This window comes from Seriola aureovittata, chromosome 24, assembly GCF_021018895.1.
Source record: "Seriola aureovittata isolate HTS-2021-v1 ecotype China chromosome 24, ASM2101889v1, whole genome shotgun sequence".
Taxonomy (NCBI): domain Eukaryota; kingdom Metazoa; phylum Chordata; class Actinopteri; order Carangiformes; family Carangidae; genus Seriola; species Seriola aureovittata.
The window spans coordinates 203292-220605 of NC_079387.1; the positions used below are offsets into that span (position 1 = coordinate 203292).

At 45.8% G+C, this 17314-nt stretch overlaps 11 non-coding genes and 1 pseudogene across 11 annotated transcripts; all 12 read right to left on the bottom strand.

Moving 5' to 3' along the window:
• Positions 1–1193: 1193 nt before the first annotated feature.
• Positions 1194–1334, bottom strand: LOC130165848 (U4 spliceosomal RNA). Its single transcript, XR_008827029.1, has one exon. It is a non-coding gene; the product is annotated as a U4 spliceosomal RNA (small nuclear RNA).
• Positions 1335–2052: 718 nt separating this feature from the next.
• Positions 2053–2244, bottom strand: LOC130165844 (U2 spliceosomal RNA). Its single transcript, XR_008827026.1, has one exon. It is a non-coding gene; the product is annotated as a U2 spliceosomal RNA (small nuclear RNA).
• A 182-nt stretch (positions 2245–2426) lies between these two features.
• Positions 2427–2538, bottom strand: LOC130165852 (U5 spliceosomal RNA). Its single transcript, XR_008827033.1, has one exon. It is a non-coding gene; the product is annotated as a U5 spliceosomal RNA (small nuclear RNA).
• A 1201-nt stretch (positions 2539–3739) lies between these two features.
• Positions 3740–3880, bottom strand: LOC130165849 (U4 spliceosomal RNA). Its single transcript, XR_008827030.1, has one exon. It is a non-coding gene; the product is annotated as a U4 spliceosomal RNA (small nuclear RNA).
• A 715-nt stretch (positions 3881–4595) lies between these two features.
• On the bottom strand, positions 4596–4787 carry LOC130165845 (U2 spliceosomal RNA). The gene has a single exon (XR_008827027.1). It is a non-coding gene; the product is annotated as a U2 spliceosomal RNA (small nuclear RNA).
• Positions 4788–4969: 182 nt separating this feature from the next.
• LOC130165853 (U5 spliceosomal RNA) lies at positions 4970–5081 on the bottom strand. The gene has a single exon (XR_008827034.1). It is a non-coding gene; the product is annotated as a U5 spliceosomal RNA (small nuclear RNA).
• A 1201-nt stretch (positions 5082–6282) lies between these two features.
• Positions 6283–6423, bottom strand: LOC130165850 (U4 spliceosomal RNA). The gene has a single exon (XR_008827031.1). It is a non-coding gene; the product is annotated as a U4 spliceosomal RNA (small nuclear RNA).
• Positions 6424–13027: 6604 nt separating this feature from the next.
• Positions 13028–13203, bottom strand: LOC130165847 (U2 spliceosomal RNA; annotated as a pseudogene).
• Positions 13204–13385: 182 nt separating this feature from the next.
• On the bottom strand, positions 13386–13497 carry LOC130165855 (U5 spliceosomal RNA). The gene has a single exon (XR_008827036.1). It is a non-coding gene; the product is annotated as a U5 spliceosomal RNA (small nuclear RNA).
• Positions 13498–14698: 1201 nt separating this feature from the next.
• Positions 14699–14839, bottom strand: LOC130165851 (U4 spliceosomal RNA). The gene has a single exon (XR_008827032.1). It is a non-coding gene; the product is annotated as a U4 spliceosomal RNA (small nuclear RNA).
• Positions 14840–15550: 711 nt separating this feature from the next.
• Positions 15551–15742, bottom strand: LOC130165846 (U2 spliceosomal RNA). Its single transcript, XR_008827028.1, has one exon. It is a non-coding gene; the product is annotated as a U2 spliceosomal RNA (small nuclear RNA).
• Positions 15743–15924: 182 nt separating this feature from the next.
• LOC130165856 (U5 spliceosomal RNA) lies at positions 15925–16036 on the bottom strand. The gene has a single exon (XR_008827037.1). It is a non-coding gene; the product is annotated as a U5 spliceosomal RNA (small nuclear RNA).
• Between the last annotated feature and the right edge of the window lie 1278 nt (positions 16037–17314).

Here is a 17314-nt window from a genome sequence, read left to right on the forward strand (position 1 = left end):
AAGTCCCGGGACTCGCCAGTGCCACGTTGTCACAGGCTCTATCCAATGGGGTTGTGGAGGAAAGAGCCTGCGCCTTAAGGTCCAAGTTACCAAAAACTTGAAGTTATCAGGCACCGGTGAGCAGCCACAAAAACACAGAGAAAAAGTGTTTGACGGGATTCGGGCAGCATTTCCTCTGTTTCCGCTTTGTCGGCCAACAGTCAACATTCCAAATCTCACTGCGCTTTTTGGAGTCTTTGCCTAAACTGCTGATTGTGTGCTGCACTAGCACTGGTCAGGTTGTGTGCTGCACTAGCACTGGTCAGGTTGTGTGCTGCACTAGCACTGGTCAGGTTGTGTGCTGCACTAGCACTGGTCAGGTTGTGTGCTGCACTAGCACTGGTCAGGTTGTGTGCTGCACAAGCCCTGGTCAGGTTGAGTCCATCATTTCAAAGAGTGACCCCACCGTTCTTCCCCCCTTGTATTGACCTTTGTTAATGTTGAAATCCCAGTTACTTCAGGTGAGTGACAAAAACCAGTTAATGCGACCATCTTCTCAAGCGACGTGAAGCCGGCGCCTTCCCGTCTTCGAGAAGGCGTTGTGTTCTTTGGGGGCTTTTCTTTTGCTCGTAGCATGCCCGTCGACAACACTGTTTGAATGGGTGCAGGGAGAATTGATGAGTCCACTGAGCATCCTATCAGTAGGGAGAGTCCTCTGCTAGACCCCAGAGAAAAAGAAAGCATTATGGATCAGAATGGATAAATTGGTGGACAGTCCACCATCATTTGATTTGCATTCATGGCAAATTGGCGACACAGAGGGGTAAAACGTATGTAACGTGACCTCTGAATAATGAAAACCATCAATCACTTTCAAACGGAATTAACCTGCGCCTGCTCTTCATTGACCATCTATATATACAGGAAAGAGCAGTCCTCCATATTTTAACGGCCAACACAGCATTCATTTCCCTTTCCCAAGCCTTCTTTTGACATTTAACACGCACCCAATCAGTAGAAAAGAAGTTGACTCATTTACTGATGAACTCCTTGATCTCCCATGAAAGAGAAATGAATTCCACAAGAGTGAGGCCACTCTCCCAAGTGGCCTAAAAATGAGGGATGTTTCCCTTCACAGCCACATAAATGGGAACACCAAAGAGCTAAATATCATGCATCAACTGGAGATTTGTCATCAATACAGAGTTGAAAAGTCCCTTCAGAGACCAACAAAAATTGCCACAGCTGACTGTATTTCAAGTCATCCAGGCGGGGTATTGGGTTAAGTTTTCAACTAGCAATAATCACGTCTCAGCAGAACTTCACAGACTATGAAATTGCCCCTGCGAAAGAGTAAAGAGAGCAACTACCAGTTTACAAATGGAGCTGGTGCAACACTCACAACACACGTGGTGCACTTCTCATCCCTAGCATTTTTTGTTTACGGCAAACCCCGCCTCTTCCGGGCAACAGCAGTCATGGGCGTATTAGTTCAATGCAGAATACAACTTCCACTTACTTGGGTTTTAAGCGATGACCCAGAGCTGCAATACTTTAGACGCTGCCATGTAACGTTTTGTCTTCTTTTTTTGTGTGTGTGTGTTGTGTGTGTGTGTTATATTGTTTGAACACATTTCCATATCAAATTTTAAGTCAAACCACCAACAATGCTCAAAAATCCAGCTAGACATAGTCACATATATACAGCAATAGAAAAATGTGGTCAGGTTGGGTCCAGATATTTCAAAAAGTGACCCTACCGGTCTTCCCATTTATGTTGACCTTTTCAACTTTTTCCAATCCCGGGTGATTAGCCAAAACAGGTTAATCCAAGCAGAATACGAAGCACCCTACAGTTGGTGTCTTCCGACCTTTCAAGAAGAAGTTATTTTGCCAGTACCATGGCCCATCAACAATGCTGTTACGCATTCGGTCATGTCCGTTGAGTGGGTTTGCACGATCGTAATGGGTTCAAAACTGCAGGGGGAGCCGACTTCCTTTCTTCGAGCCAACGACAAAGTGTCAGGTGAAACTCTGTGTTTGTGTCATTGCTTGGTTTTCCACAAGGCGAAAGAAGGTTGCACCGTACCCGGCGGCACTGCAATGCCGGGACGATGCGTGGAGCGAACGGAGCAAGCCCCTTTTTCAGCTCCCAGCTCTAAAAATCACTTTAATATGTTTGTCCTCGTATAGAGGACATATCAGATATTAAACTGATAAGAACAGATACTACACTTGATCTTAGCCAAAAGGCCGAGAAGCGATGAGCTCCCGGTGTCTGATGTCCAAGTCACACTCTTGGCACAAATCTCACTAGTCGCGGTTTCCTGTTTCTGACACGAGCCTGACAAAGGCTGCTTTTTAGCACCTCCTCCCAAGCTCTCCATTGTGCCGCCCTCATTTGTGATGTGGACAGCTTTTTGACCTTTAACAAACTCAAAGGGCTTCGCCGTTAGGCAAAGCCTGCCAAAAATAGCTTGAACTCGTTGCTGTTCCTCTCCACGGAAGTCTTTAGTAAAAGGCGAAAGACTTGTGCGTTATGAAGAGAAACCAGAGTCAGTACAGCCCCTCGCTCCAAGGACAGCCCAGGAGTCTATTCGCCACAGTCACCACCATCGCGGTAGGCTTGTCTTTGCTTGCCGCCAGCCAAGTCCCGGGACTCGCCAGTGCCACGTTGTCACAGGCTCTATCCAATGGGGTTGTGGAGGAAAGAGCCTGCGCCTTAAGGTCCAAGTTACCAAAAACTTGAAGTTATCAGGCACCGGTGAGCAGCCACAAAAACACAGAGAAAAAGTGTTTGACGGGATTCGGGCAGCATTTCCTCTGTTTCCGCTTTGTCGGCCAACAGTCAACATTCCAAATCTCACTGCGCTTTTTGGAGTCTTTGCCTAAACTGCTGATTGTGTGCTGCACTAGCACTGGTCAGGTTGTGTGCTGCACTAGCACTGGTCAGGTTGTGTGCTGCACAAGCCCTGGTCAGGTTGAGTCCATCATTTCAAAGAGTGACCCCACCGTTCTTCCCCCCTTGTATTGACCTTTGTTAATGTTGAAATCCCAGTTACTTCAGGTGAGTGACAAAAACCAGTTAATGCGACCATCTTCTCAAGCGACGTGAAGCCGGCGCCTTCCCGTCTTCGAGAAGGCGTTGTGTTCTTTGGGGGCTTTTCTTTTGCTCGTAGCATGCCCGTCGACAACACTGTTTGAATGGTTGCAGGGAGAATTGATGAGTCCACTGAGCATCCTATCAGTAGGGAGAGTCCTCTGCTAGACCCCAGAGAAAAATAAAGCATTATGGATCAGAATGGATAAATTGGTGGACAGTCCACCATCATTTGATTTGCATTCATGGCAAATTGGCGACACAGAGGGGTAAAACGTATGTAACGTGACCTCTGAATAATGAAAACCATCAATCGCTTTCAAACGGAATTAACCTGCGCCTGCTCTTCATTGACCATCTATATATACAGGAAAGAGCAGTCCTCCATATTTTAACGGCCAACACAGCATTCATTTCCCTTTCCCAAGCCTTCTTTTGACATTTAACACGCACCCAATCAGTAGAAAAGAAGTTGACTCATTTACTGATGAACTCCTTGATCTCCCATGAAAGAGAAATGAATTCCACAAGAGTGAGGCCACTCTCCCAAGTGGCCTAAAAATGAGGGATGTTTCCCTTCACAGCCACATAAATGGGAACACCAAAGAGCTAAATATCATGCATCAACTGGAGATTTGTCATCAATACAGAGTTGAAAAGTCCCTTCAGAGACCAACAAAAATTGCCACAGCTGACTGTATTTCAAGTCATCCAGGCGGGGTATTGGGTTAAGTTTTCAACTAGCAATAATCACGTCTCAGCAGAACTTCACAGACTATGAAATTGCCCCTGCGAAAGAGTAAAGAGAGCAACTACCAGTTTACAAATGGAGCTGGTGCAACACTCACAACACACGTGGTGCACTTCTCATCCCTAGCATTTTTTGTTTACGGCAAACCCCGCCTCTTCCGGGCAACAGCAGTCATGGGCGTATTAGTTCAATGCAGAATACAACTTCCACTTACTTGGGTTTTAAGCGATGACCCAGAGCTGCAATACTTTAGACGCTGCCATGTAACGTTTTGTCTTCTTTTTGTGTGTGTGTGTGCGTGTGTGTGTTATATTGTTTGAACACATTTCCATATCAAATTTTAAGTCAAACCACCAACAATGCTCAAAAATCCAGCTAGACATAGTCACATATATACAGCAATAGAAAAATGTGGTCAGGTTGGGTCCAGATATTTCAAAAAGTGACCCTACCGGTCTTCCCATTTATGTTGACCTTTTCAACTTTTTCCAATCCCGGGTGATTAGCCAAAACAGGTTAATCCAAGCAGAATACGAAGCACCCTACAGTTGGTGTCTTCCGACCTTTCAAGAAGAAGTTATTTTGCCAGTACCATGGCCCATCAACAATGCTGTTACGCATTCGGTCATGTCCGTTGAGTGGGTTTGCACGATCGTAATGGGTTCAAAACTGCAGGGGGAGCCGACTTCCTTTCTTCGAGCCAACGACAAAGTGTCAGGTGAAACTCTGTGTTTGTGTCATTGCTTGGTTTTCCACAAGGCGAAAGAAGGTTGCACCGTACCCGGCGGCACTGCAATGCCGGGACGATGCGTGGAGCGAACGGAGCAAGCCCCTTTTTCAGCTCCCAGCTCTAAAAATCACTTTAATATGTTTGTCCTCGTATAGAGGACATATCAGATATTAAACTGATAAGAACAGATACTACACTTGATCTTAGCCAAAAGGCCGAGAAGCGATGAGCTCCCGGTGTCTGATGTCCAAGTCACACTCTTGGCACAAATCTCACTAGTCGCGGTTTCCTGTTTCTGACACGAGCCTGACAAAGGCTGCTTTTTAGCACCTCCTCCCAAGCTCTCCATTGTGCCGCCCTCATTTGTGATGTGGACAGCTTTTTGACCTTTAACAAACTCAAAGGGCTTCGCCGTTAGGCAAAGCCTGCCAAAAATAGCTTGAACTCGTTGCTGTTCCTCTCCACGGAAGTCTTTAGTAAAAGGCGAAAGACTTGTGCGTTATGAAGAGAAACCAGAGTCAGTACAGCCCCTCGCTCCAAGGACAGCCCAGGAGTCTATTCGCCACAGTCACCACCATCGCGGTAGGCTTGTCTTTGCTTGCCGCCAGCCAAGTCCCGGGACTCGCCAGTGCCACGTTGTCACAGGCTCTATCCAATGGGGTTGTGGAGGAAAGAGCCTGCGCCTTAAGGTCCAAGTTACCAAAAACTTGAAGTTATCAGGCACCGGTGAGCAGCCACAAAAACACAGAGAAAAAGTGTTTGACGGGATTCGGGCAGCATTTCCTCTGTTTCCGCTTTGTCGGCCAACAGTCAACATTCCAAATCTCACTGCGCTTTTTGGAGTCTTTGCCTAAACTGCTGATTGTGTGCTGCACTAGCACTGGTCAGGTTGTGTGCTGCACTAGCACTGGTCAGGTTGTGTGCTGCACAAGCCCTGGTCAGGTTGAGTCCATCATTTCAAAGAGTGACCCCACCGTTCTTCCCCCCTTGTATTGACCTTTGTTAATGTTGAAATCCCAGTTACTTCAGGTGAGTGACAAAAACCAGTTAATGCGACCATCTTCTCAAGCGACGTGAAGCCGGCGCCTTCCCGTCTTCGAGAAGGCGTTGTGTTCTTTGGGGGCTTTTCTTTTGCTCGTAGCATGCCCGTCGACAACACTGTTTGAATGGGTGCAGGGAGAATTGATGAGTCCACTGAGCATCCTATCAGTAGGGAGAGTCCTCTGCTAGACCCCAGAGAAAAAGAAAGCATTATGGATCAGAATGGATAAATTGGTGGACAGTCCACCATCATTTGATTTGCATTCATGGCAAATTGGCGACACAGAGGGGTAAAACGTTTGTAACGTGACCTCTGAATAATGAAAACCATCAATCGCTTTCAAACGGAATTAACCTGCGCCTGCTCTTCATTGACCATCTATATATACAGGAAAGAGCAGTCCTCCATATTTTAACGGCCAACACAGCATTCATTTCCCTTTCCCAAGCCTTCTTTTGACATTTAACACGCACCCAATCAGTAGAAAAGAAGTTGACTCATTTACTGATGAACTCCTTGATCTCCCATGAAAGAGAAATGAATTCCACAAGAGTGAGGCCACTCTCCCAAGTGGCCTAAAAATGAGGGATGTTTCCCTTCACAGCCACATAAATGGGAACACCAAAGAGCTAAATATCATGCATCACCCGTAGATTTGTCATCAATACAGAGTTGAAAAGTCCCTTCAGAGACCAACAAAAATTGCCACAGCTGACTGTATTTCAAGTCATCCAGGCGGGGTATTGGGTTAAGTTTTCAACTAGCAATAATCACGTCTCAGCAGAACTTCACAGACTATGAAATTGCCCCTGCGAAAGAGTAAAGAGAGCAACTACCAGTTTACAAATGGAGCTGGTGCAACACTCACAACACACGTGGTGCACTTCTCATCCCTAGCATTTTTTGTTTACGGCAAACCCCGCCTCTTCCGGGCAACAGCAGTCATGGGCGTATTAGTTCAATGCAGAATACAACTTCCACTTACTTGGGTTTTAAGCGATGACCCAGAGCTGCAATACTTTAGACGCTGCCATGTAACGTTTTGTCTTTTTTGTGTGTGTGTGTGTGTGTGTGTGTTATATTGTTTGAACACATTTCCATATCAAATTTTAAGTCAAACCACCAACAATGCTCAAAAATCCAGCTAGACATAGTCACATATATACAGCAATAGAAAAATGTGGTCAGGTTGGGTCCAGATATTTCAAAAAGTGACCCTACCGGTCTTCCCATTTATGTTGACCTTTTCAACTTTTTCCAATCCCGGGTGATTAGCCAAAACAGGTTAATCCAAGCAGAATACGAAGCACCCTACAGTTGGTGTCTTCCGACCTTTCAAGAAGAAGTTATTTTGCCAGTACCATGGCCCATCAACAATGCTGTTACGCTTTCGGTCATGTCCGTTGAGTGGGTTTGCACGATCGTAATGGGTTCAAAACTGCAGGGGGAGCCGACTTCCTTTCTTCGAGCCAACGACAAAGTGTCAGGTGAAACTCTGTGTTTGTGTCATTGCTTGGTTTTCCACAAGGCGAAAGAAGGTTGCACCGTACCCGGCGGCACTGCAATGCCGGGACGATGCGTGGAGCGAACGGAGTGTTGGGTCTGAGCTCTATTAGTAACTGGAAATCATTAGTACTCGGCCTCACACGGGCGGCACCATTATGTTAACAGTACTCTACCTCATGAGCTGGACACCAAATGTGTTAGATTTCGGTTGTTTATCAATTTATTGGCTATCACAAATTAAGGAAATATTAATATTAAAAATATTAATATTAAATAATATCTTTAAAATGAATTAAAGTTCACGGGGCACCAGCCTAAACTAATAGGCAAAATAGCCAATATGGTTTTAGTCTCAATTTATTACCATTAATCTGGAACTCTGATTAACCATTAGCTTACTAACTATAACCAAATTACCAAATCAATAGTAAGTTACAGTTGAAGGATTGGAATTCTACCGAGTAGAGGTTGGCAATATTCACGCTTGTGCAACATTAAAGACACCAGTAGTTATACTTAAAAGGCATTTATTTACAATGGAGCAGAGTAAAGTACAATGTCTAATCTAGCATATACAGGTGTGTGTGTGTGTTGTGTGTGTGTGTGTTGTGTGTGTGTGTGTGTGTGTGTGTCTGTGGGGACACAGACAAAGGCAAGATGGCCGACTCAAAGTGGTCACTGTGACCACATGACCTGAACAAAGAAGACTACAAAGATGGCGGTAAACAAAGAAACTACTAAAATGGCCGCTGAGACCACCTAGTGTGTGTGAGAGGGGAGGTGTGAGTTTCTTTGTTAGCCTAGCTCATGTAATCTAAAGGTACCAGGTTAGAGGGGGAAGGTTAGCTTCATGCAGGTTCTAGGACTGAGACGTACTGCTATGTGTGTGAACATACGAGTACTCGATTAACTGTATGACTGACCACAACCTAAGCAAACATTACAACAACAAGACATCAATCAACAAGTACATTAACAAGTTAAGGCTTCTGCTGATTAGCTATGCTGTGCTGTGCTATGCTGTGCTGGGAGAGGTTAGGCCCAGTCCGTTAACGTTACCCGATCCTTGGAACAAGCAAAAAGGTCCTTTCCAGTGGTTTGTAAAATCCAGTGAGTTTGGGGGGTTTCCTGGTGGAATAAAGTCCTGTCTGGCTGTGTTGCTTGCTGGTATCTCCTTTGTTCTCCTCACAGAGTTAGCTGTTCCATGCTAACTCTGCTACGACTCCTGTTGCTTGGAAAATCAGCTGGCCTTGTGTTGTAGCCGCTGATTCTGAAGAGGATTTGGTTCACTCACAGTTAATCCGAAGCAGGTCGCTGTTGTGGAGGAGAAGAGTGTTTGCAGGCTGCTGGTTGCAGGCCGGCGAGAGAGCTAGTTTCTCAGGTAGCAGAGCTGACCTGGGCTGGGGTCTTGTTGCCCTTTGAAGAACCGAGAGGAGAGGGCTGGAGCTGCTCTCCAGAGCAAGCCAAGAAGGGAAGAGAGAGAGAAGGGGTCTAGAAGACTGGTTTTGTTTGTGACACCTTAGGGGGTCACATGTCACACGCTGGCCCACACTGGCTGGCCAGTGGGGTCCATGGGGGGGAAGGGTCATCCCCAGGTGTGAACCGTGAGGAACTGTGGGGTGTGAATTCCTTTGTCCAGTGGAGCAAAGAAACATTTGGTCTATTGAATGACTGAGTCCCAACAGTCCCCCCTTTGTTGTCAGGATGCCACCTGACATGTCATCCTGAGAGCACAATGTATAGTCCATTTGTCAGTTCATTCAACGGGTAACATCCGGGCATTTGTCAACACTATCTATCTTGGCTAAGCAAGAACAATCAGGTTACAAAGCAGAGTTCAGATAATAACCACAATGATCGAATAGTGTAAAACAACTAACATGTTTCCTAGTTACTCATGGTGTTAGTGAGGACAGGAAAGTCAGTGATGTTAGTTTGTTAAGGTGAGATATAGAGGGTGGCACCTAGAATGACAAGATTTGGAGTGTCTGGGTGAGTGTGCCATGTATATGCAGTGTCCTAAACTTGTATCTGATTTGATTCAGAATTTAGTTTGCTGCTGCTGCTGCTGACAAACCCATTGTGTCCATCTGGAAGAGTGTAGGGTACCCTGAGCCTACTTACTGTCAGTACTCAGTGCGGCGAACTCTGGAGCGCCGGAGCTTTAAGTTTTCCTTAACTTGTGGCACAAAGCTGTAGCACTTTGAGTAGCTGAAGGAAGAACATTCAGAGGCATTGTCACTGTCTGAGTTAACGTGGTCAGAGATGACGTGGTCATTGTCTGATCCATGTGTTGACTGGTCCTGTGTCTGAGCCAGAATTTCTGCGTAAGGCCGTCTCCTGCTCCTATTGTGGGAGTGCCTATCTCTACGCACTTGGTGGGCGTGGCGGTTACGCTCAGCACCCATATGTGGCCTTTTATCACCCCCCTTCGATCTGTTCTGAGGGTGATCTTTTGAGGTTACATGTCTGTGTGACGCTAAGGTGTTTGAGTTGCTAGGCTCAGTTGTTTTCCCCCTTGCCTTGGAATTGACCATGGTTTCCCAAGCCATTTTTGTCATCTTCTTTATTTCCTGCATGGTGGGCTTACCTTGATGCGTCATCAGTGTAACATGAGTGCGTACACAGGGATGGAGGTTTCGTAGGAACAAAGACTTGAAGGTGGAGTTCTCCTCTAAGCCTGGTGTGTTCCTACCCTGAAAATATGCATGCCTCAAACGTTGGTAAAAGTCATTGGGATGTTCATGGCGGGAGTGTTTTATTTGAGAAGCTGCAACCAAAGATTCTATCTCATCCGCAGCAGGAGAGAATTCTTCTGTCAGTGCTTGACATAGCTCTTTGTAGTCATCTCTGACACTGGGAGGCAGTGATTGCATAAACTTGTGGACTGCTTTTGAGCTGGTCTTCCACACAAGTTTAGTTTTCTCCCTTTGGGTTGCATGGGGCAAATCAATTAGGTTGTGATCTAACTCCCTAAAGTAGTTTTCAATATGTTGATCAGAGCTGTCTGGATCAAAATGTTCAATGTCCTTTGCTAATAACTCAAGCGCTTCGAGGCGGGGGCACTGTGAGGTCCCTACTGATGAAGGCGAGACTATGCTAGCTGGACTAGAGGAAGGAGCTGAACAGCAGTCATCACTCTTATGGAGGTGCAGAGAGGAGGCTGAACAGTCCGGAAAAGTTTTGGTCCTTCTGTTGGAGGGGTGAGCACAGGTGAAACTGTTATGCATCAGTGGCTGATGGGAACATGAATATCCTCTACCGGATAAACTACCTGTCTCTTCATTGTCAGTTTCAGGAAGATGGGAAGTCAGGTGGGTGTAACCTCTGTCTCTCAGTGGAGGTTGAGGAGCTGACTTCATTTCCCAGGACTTAGGGTCAGTTGGGAATTTGTCCCATCCTCTGAAGTGAAATGCTGGTTTGCCTGTGGAAGTTCAACAGTACACATCTTAACAATGGGCCTTTGGATGCAGTCTGAGCATCACCTTTGTCACTGAGTAGCAAGTCTATTTCTTTACTGCACTCACTGGAATTTAACTTGCTGATAAATTCTAGGTAGCCAGGCTTCAGGCTCTGTGCTAGGGAAGAAATAAACTGCTCTACACAGGAGTTCTCCATTGTTGTGTCTGGGAAAGAGGGAGGTTAAACAAGTTTTTCACAAAACAAGAAGGCAATATAGTTGGCTGCGGTGTTGCGCTGGCAGACACCTTGTAGTGTAGTTTGGTAGTACACTAGCCTAACTAAACAATGCAGTGGCCTACACTATGGGGGGTAGCTTCCTGTGGAGGAGGGGCAGCTACACTAGTGGGCATAAAGATTAAGGACAGTAAAGGCAAGTGCAGGTTTACTGTCTGCTTAAGAAATGTTTCAAAAAGCAATGACTGAGATGCAAGGCAGTAACAGTCCAAAGATTATCTCTTCAAGTCGACTCAGGCTGTAATGCAAGGCAGTAACAGCTAGGTGCAGAACTTGGGTTTCACAGGGCTGTCGGCACACAGTGTCTAAGTTAAAGGGAGCAGCAATTCTGACAGCTTTACTAGATAGCATTGAACACGTGGTATTCAAATGCTGAACTGAGGTTCTTACATTTCCTACAGAATAAACTCAACTGGAATTGTTAGCAACAATAGCAGGCTCTTGATACTAAGGCTTAAGTGTTAGCTATTAATAACTGGAGGACGTCTAATATTACTTCAGGTAAAATTAGTAAACCAATTCTCACCACAGTGCACTTGTTTGTAAGTACACCTGGACGTTTACTCCTGTGGTGGACTAAAAATTTTTCAACCTTTGCGGTTTTGGCCAAATTATAAATTTAATATTGCACAATTATGAATATTTGCCAACAGTACTCGGCCTCACACGGGGCACCATTATGTTGGGTCTGAGCTCTATTAGTAACTGGAAATCATTAGTACTCGGCCTCACACGGGCGGCACCATTATGTTAACAGTACTCTACCTCATGAGCTGGACACCAAATGTGTTAGATTTCGGTTGTTTATCAATTTATTGGCTATCACAAATTAAGGAAATATTAATATTAAAAATATTAATATTAAATAATATCTTTAAAATGAATTAAAGTTCACGGGGCACCAGCCTAAACTAATAGGCAAAATAGCCAATATGGTTTTAGTCTCAATTTATTACCATTAATCTGGAACTCTGATTAACCATTAGCTTACTAACTATAACCAAATTACCAAATCAATAGTAAGTTACAGTTGAAGGATTGGAATTCTACCGAGTAGAGGTTGGCAATATTCACGCTTGTGCAACATTAAAGACACCAGTAGTTATACTTAAAAGGCATTTATTTACAATGGAGCAGAGTAAAGTACAATGTCTAATCTAGCATATACAGTGTGTGTGTGTGTGTGTGTGTGTGTGTGTGTGTGTGTGTGTCTGTGGGGACACAGACAAAGGCAAGATGGCCGACTCAAAGTGGTCACTGTGACCACATGACCTGAACAAAGAAGACTACAAAGATGGCGGTAAACAAAGAAACTACTAAAATGGCCGCTGAGACCACCTAGTGTGTGTGAGAGGGGAGGTGTGAGTTTCTTTGTTAGCCTAGCTCATGTAATCTAAAGGTACCAGGTTAGAGGGGGAAGGTTAGCTTCATGCAGGTTCTAGGACTGAGACGTACTGCTATGTGTGTGAACATACGAGTACTCGATTAACTGTATGACTGACCACAACCTAAGCAAACATTACAACAACAAGACATCAATCAACAAGTACATTAACAAGTTAAGGCTTCTGCTGATTAGCTATGCTGTGCTGTGCTATGCTGTGCTGGGAGAGGTTAGGCCCAGTCCGTTAACGTTACCCGATCCTTGGAACAAGCAAAAAGGTCCTTTCCAGTGGTTTGTAAAATCCAGTGAGTTTGGGGGGTTTCCTGGTGGAATAAAGTCCTGTCTGGCTGTGTTGCTTGCTGGTATCTCCTTTGTTCTCCTCACAGAGTTAGCTGTTCCATGCTAACTCTGCTACGACTCCTGTTGCTTGGAAAATCAGCTGGCCTTGTGTTGTAGCCGCTGATTCTGAAGAGGATTTGGTTCACTCACAGTTAATCCGAAGCAGGTCGCTGTTGTGGAGGAGAAGAGTGTTTGCAGGCTGCTGGTTGCAGGCCGGCGAGAGAGCTAGTTTCTCAGGTAGCAGAGCTGACCTGGGCTGGGGTCTTGTTGCCCTTTGAAGAACCGAGAGGAGAGGGCTGGAGCTGCTCTCCAGAGCAAGCCAAGAAGGGAAGAGAGAGAGAAGGGGTCTAGAAGACTGGTTTTGTTTGTGACACCTTAGGGGGTCACATGTCACACGCTGGCCCACACTGGCTGGCCAGTGGGGTCCATGGGGGGGAAGGGTCATCCCCAGGTGTGAACCGTGAGGAACTGTGGGGTGTGAATTCCTTTGTCCAGTGGAGCAAAGAAACATTTGGTCTATTGAATGACTGAGTCCCAACAGTAGCAAGCCCCTTTTTCAGCTCCCAGCTCTAAAAATCACTTTAATATGTTTGTCCTCGTATAGAGGACGTATCAGATATTAAACTGATAAGAACAGATACTACACTTGATCTTAGCCAAAAGGCCGAGAAGCGATGAGCTCCCGGTGTCTGATGTCCAAGTCACACTCTTGGCACAAATCTCACTAGTCGCGGTTTCCTGTTTCTGACACGAGCCTGACAAAGGCTGCTTTTTAGCACCTCCTCCCAAGCTCTCCATTGTGCCGCCCTCATTTGTGATGTGGACAGCTTTTTGACCTTTAACAAACTCAAAGGGCTTCGCCGTTAGGCAAAGCCTGCCAAAAATAGCTTGAACTCGTTGCTGTTCCTCTCCACGGAAGTCTTTAGTAAAAGGCGAAAGACTTGTGCGTTATGAAGAGAAACCAGAGTCAGTACAGCCCCTCGCTCCAAGGACAGCCCAGGAGTCTATTCGCCACAGTCACCACCATCGCGGTAGGCTTGTCTTTGCTTGCCGCCAGCCGAGTCCCGGGACTCGCCAGTGCCACGTTGTCACAGGCTCTATCCAATGGGGTTGTGGAGGAAAGAGCCTGCGCCTTAAGGTCCAAGTTACCAAAAACTTGAAGTTATCAGGCACCGGTGAGCAGCCACAAAAACACAGAGAAAAAGTGTTTGACGGGATTCGGGCAGCATTTCCTCTGTTTCCGCTTTGTCGGCCAACAGTCAACATTCCAAATCTCACTGCGCTTTTTGGAGTCTTTGCCTAAACTGCTGATTGTGTGCTGCACTAGCACTGGTCAGGTTGTGTGCTGCACTAGCACTGGTCAGGTTGTGTGCTGCACAAGCCCTGGTCAGGTTGAGTCCATCATTTCAAAGAGTGACCCCACCGTTCTTCCCCCCTTGTATTGACCTTTGTTAATGTTGAAATCCCAGTTACTTCAGGTGAGTGACAAAAACCAGTTAATGCGACCATCTTCTCAAGCGACGTGAAGCCGGCGCCTTCCCGTCTTCGAGAAGGCGTTGTGTTCTTTGGGGGCTTTTCTTTTGCTCGTAGCATGCCCGTCGACAACACTGTTTGAATGGGTGCAGGGAGAATTGATGAGTCCACTGAGCATCCTATCAGTAGGGAGAGTCCTCTGCTAGACCCCAGAGAAAAAGAAAGCATTATGGATCAGAATGGATAAATTGGTGGACAGTCCACCATCATTTGATTTGCATTCATGGCAAATTGGCGACACAGAGGGGTAAAACGTATGTAACGTGACCTCTGAATAATGAAAACCATCAATCACTTTCAAACGGAATTAACCTGCGCCTGCTCTTCATTGACCATCTATATATACAGGAAAGAGCAGTCCTCCATATTTTAACGGCCAACACAGCATTCATTTCCCTTTCCCAAGCCTTCTTTTGACATTTAACACGCACCCAATCAGTAGAAAAGAAGTTGACTCATTTACTGATGAACTCCTTGATCTCCCATGAAAGAGAAATGAATTCCACAAGAGTGAGGCCACTCTCCCAAGTGGCCTAAAAATGAGGGATGTTTCCCTTCACAGCCACATAAATGGGAACACCAAAGAGCTAAATATCATGCATCACCCGTAGATTTGTCATCAATACAGAGTTGAAAAGTCCCTTCAGAGACCAACAAAAATTGCCACAGCTGACTGTATTTCAAGTCATCCAGGCGGGGTATTGGGTTAAGTTTTCAACTAGCAATAATCACGTCTCAGCAGAACTTCACAGACTATGAAATTGCCCCTGCGAAAGAGTAAAGAGAGCAACTACCAGTTTACAAATGGAGCTGGTGCAACACTCACAACACACGTGGTGCACTTCTCATCCCTAGCATTTTTTGTTTACGGCAAACCCCGCCTCTTCCGGGCAACAGCAGTCATGGGCGTATTAGTTCAATGCAGAATACAACTTCCACTTACTTGGGTTTTAAGCGATGACCCAGAGCTGCAATACTTTAGACGCTGCCATGTAACGTTTTGTCTTCTTTTTGTGTGTGTGTGTGTGTGTGTTATATTGTTTGAACACATTTCCATATCACATTTTAAGTCAAACCACCGACAATGCTCAAAAATCCAGCTAGACATAGTCACATATATACAGCAATAGAAAAATGTGGTCAGGTTGGGTCCAGATATTTCAAAAAGTGACCCTACCGGTCTTCCCATTTATGTTGACCTTTTCAACTTTTTCCAATCCCGGGTGATTAGCCAAAACAGGTTAATCCAAGCAGAATATGAAGCACCCTACAGTTGGTGTCTTCCGACCTTTCAAGAAGAAGTTATTTTGCCAGTACCATGGCCCATCAACAATGCTGTTACGCATTCGGTCATGTCCGTTGAGTGGGTTTGCACGATCGTAATGGGTTCAAAACTGCAGGGGGAGCCGACTTCCTTTCTTCGAGCCAACGACAAAGTGTCAGGTGAAACTCTGTGTTTGTGTCATTGCTTGGTTTTCCACAAGGCGAAAGAAGGTTGCACCGTACCCGGCGGCACTGCAATGCCGGGACGATGCGTGGAGCGAACGGAGCAAGCCCCTTTTTCAGCTCCCAGCTCTAAAAATCACTTTAATATGTTTGTCCTCGTATAGAGGACGTATCAGATATTAAACTGATAAGAACAGATACTACACTTGATCTTAGCCAAAAGGCCGAGAAGCGATGAGCTCCCGGTGTCTGATGTCCAAGTCACACTCTTGGCACAAATCTCACTAGTCGCGGTTTCCTGTTTCTGACACGAGCCTGACAAAGGCTGCTTTTTAGCACCTCCTCCCAAGCTCTCCATTGTGCCGCCCTCATTTGTGATGTGGACAGCTTTTTGACCTTTAACAAACTCAAAGGGCTTCGCCGTTAGGCAAAGCCTGCCAAAAATAGCTTGAACTCGTTGCTGTTCCTCTCCACGGAAGTCTTTAGTAAAAGGCGAAAGACTTGTGCGTTATGAAGAGAAACCAGAGTCAGTACAGCCCCTCGCTCCAAGGACAGCCCAGGAGTCTATTCGCCACAGTCACCACCATCGCGGTAGGCTTGTCTTTGCTTGCCGCCAGCCGAGTCCCGGGACTCGCCAGTGCCACGTTGTCACAGGCTCTATCCAATGGGGTTGTGGAGGAAAGAGCCTGCGCCTTAAGGTCCAAGTTACCAAAAACTTGAAGTTATCAGGCACCGGTGAGCAGCCACAAAAACACAGAGAAAAAGTGTTTGACGGGATTCGGGCAGCATTTCCTCTGTTTCCGCTTTGTCGGCCAACAGTCAACATTCCAAATCTCACTGCGCTTTTTGGAGTCTTTGTCTAAGCTGCTGATTGTGTGCTGCACTAGCACTGGTCAGGTTGTGTGCTGCACTAGCACTGGTCAGGTTGTGTGCTGCACAAGCCCTGGTCAGGTTGAGTCCATCATTTCAAAGAGTGACCCCACCGTTCTTCCCCCCTTGTATTGACCTTTGTTAATGTTGAAATCCCAGTTACTTCAGGTGAGTGACAAAAACCAGTTAATGCGACCATCTTCTCAAGCGACGTGAAGCCGGCGCCTTCCCGTCTTCGAGAAGGCGTTGTGTTCTTTGGGGGCTTTTCTTTTGCTCGTAGCATGCCCGTCGACAACACTGTTTGAATGGGTGCAGGGAGAATTGATGAGTCCACTGAGCATCCTATCAGTAGGGAGAGTCCTCTGCTAGACCCCAGAGAAAAAGAAAGCATTATGGATCAGAATGGATAAATTGGTGGACAGTCCACCATCATTTGATTTGCATTCATGGCAAATTGGCGACACAGAGGGGTAAAACGTATGTAACGTGACCTCTGAATAATGAAAACCATCAATCACTTTCAAACGGAATTAACCTGCGCCTGCTCTTCATTGACCATCTATATATACAGGAAAGAGCAGTCCTCCATATTTTAACGGCCAACACAGCATTCATTTCCCTTTCCCAAGCCTTCTTTTGACATTTAACACGCACCCAATCAGTAGAAAAGAAGTTGACTCATTTACTGATGAACTCCTTGATCTCCCATGAAAGAGAAATGAATTCCACAAGAGTGAGGCCACTCTCCCAAGTGGCCTAAAAATGAGGGATGTTTCCCTTCACAGCCACATAAATGGGAACACCAAAGAGCTAAATATCATGCATCAACCGTAGATTTGTCATCAATACAGAGTTGAAAAGTCCCTTCAGAGACCAACAAAAATTGCCACAGCTGACTGTATTTCAAGTCATCCAGGCGGGGTATTGGGTTAAGTTTT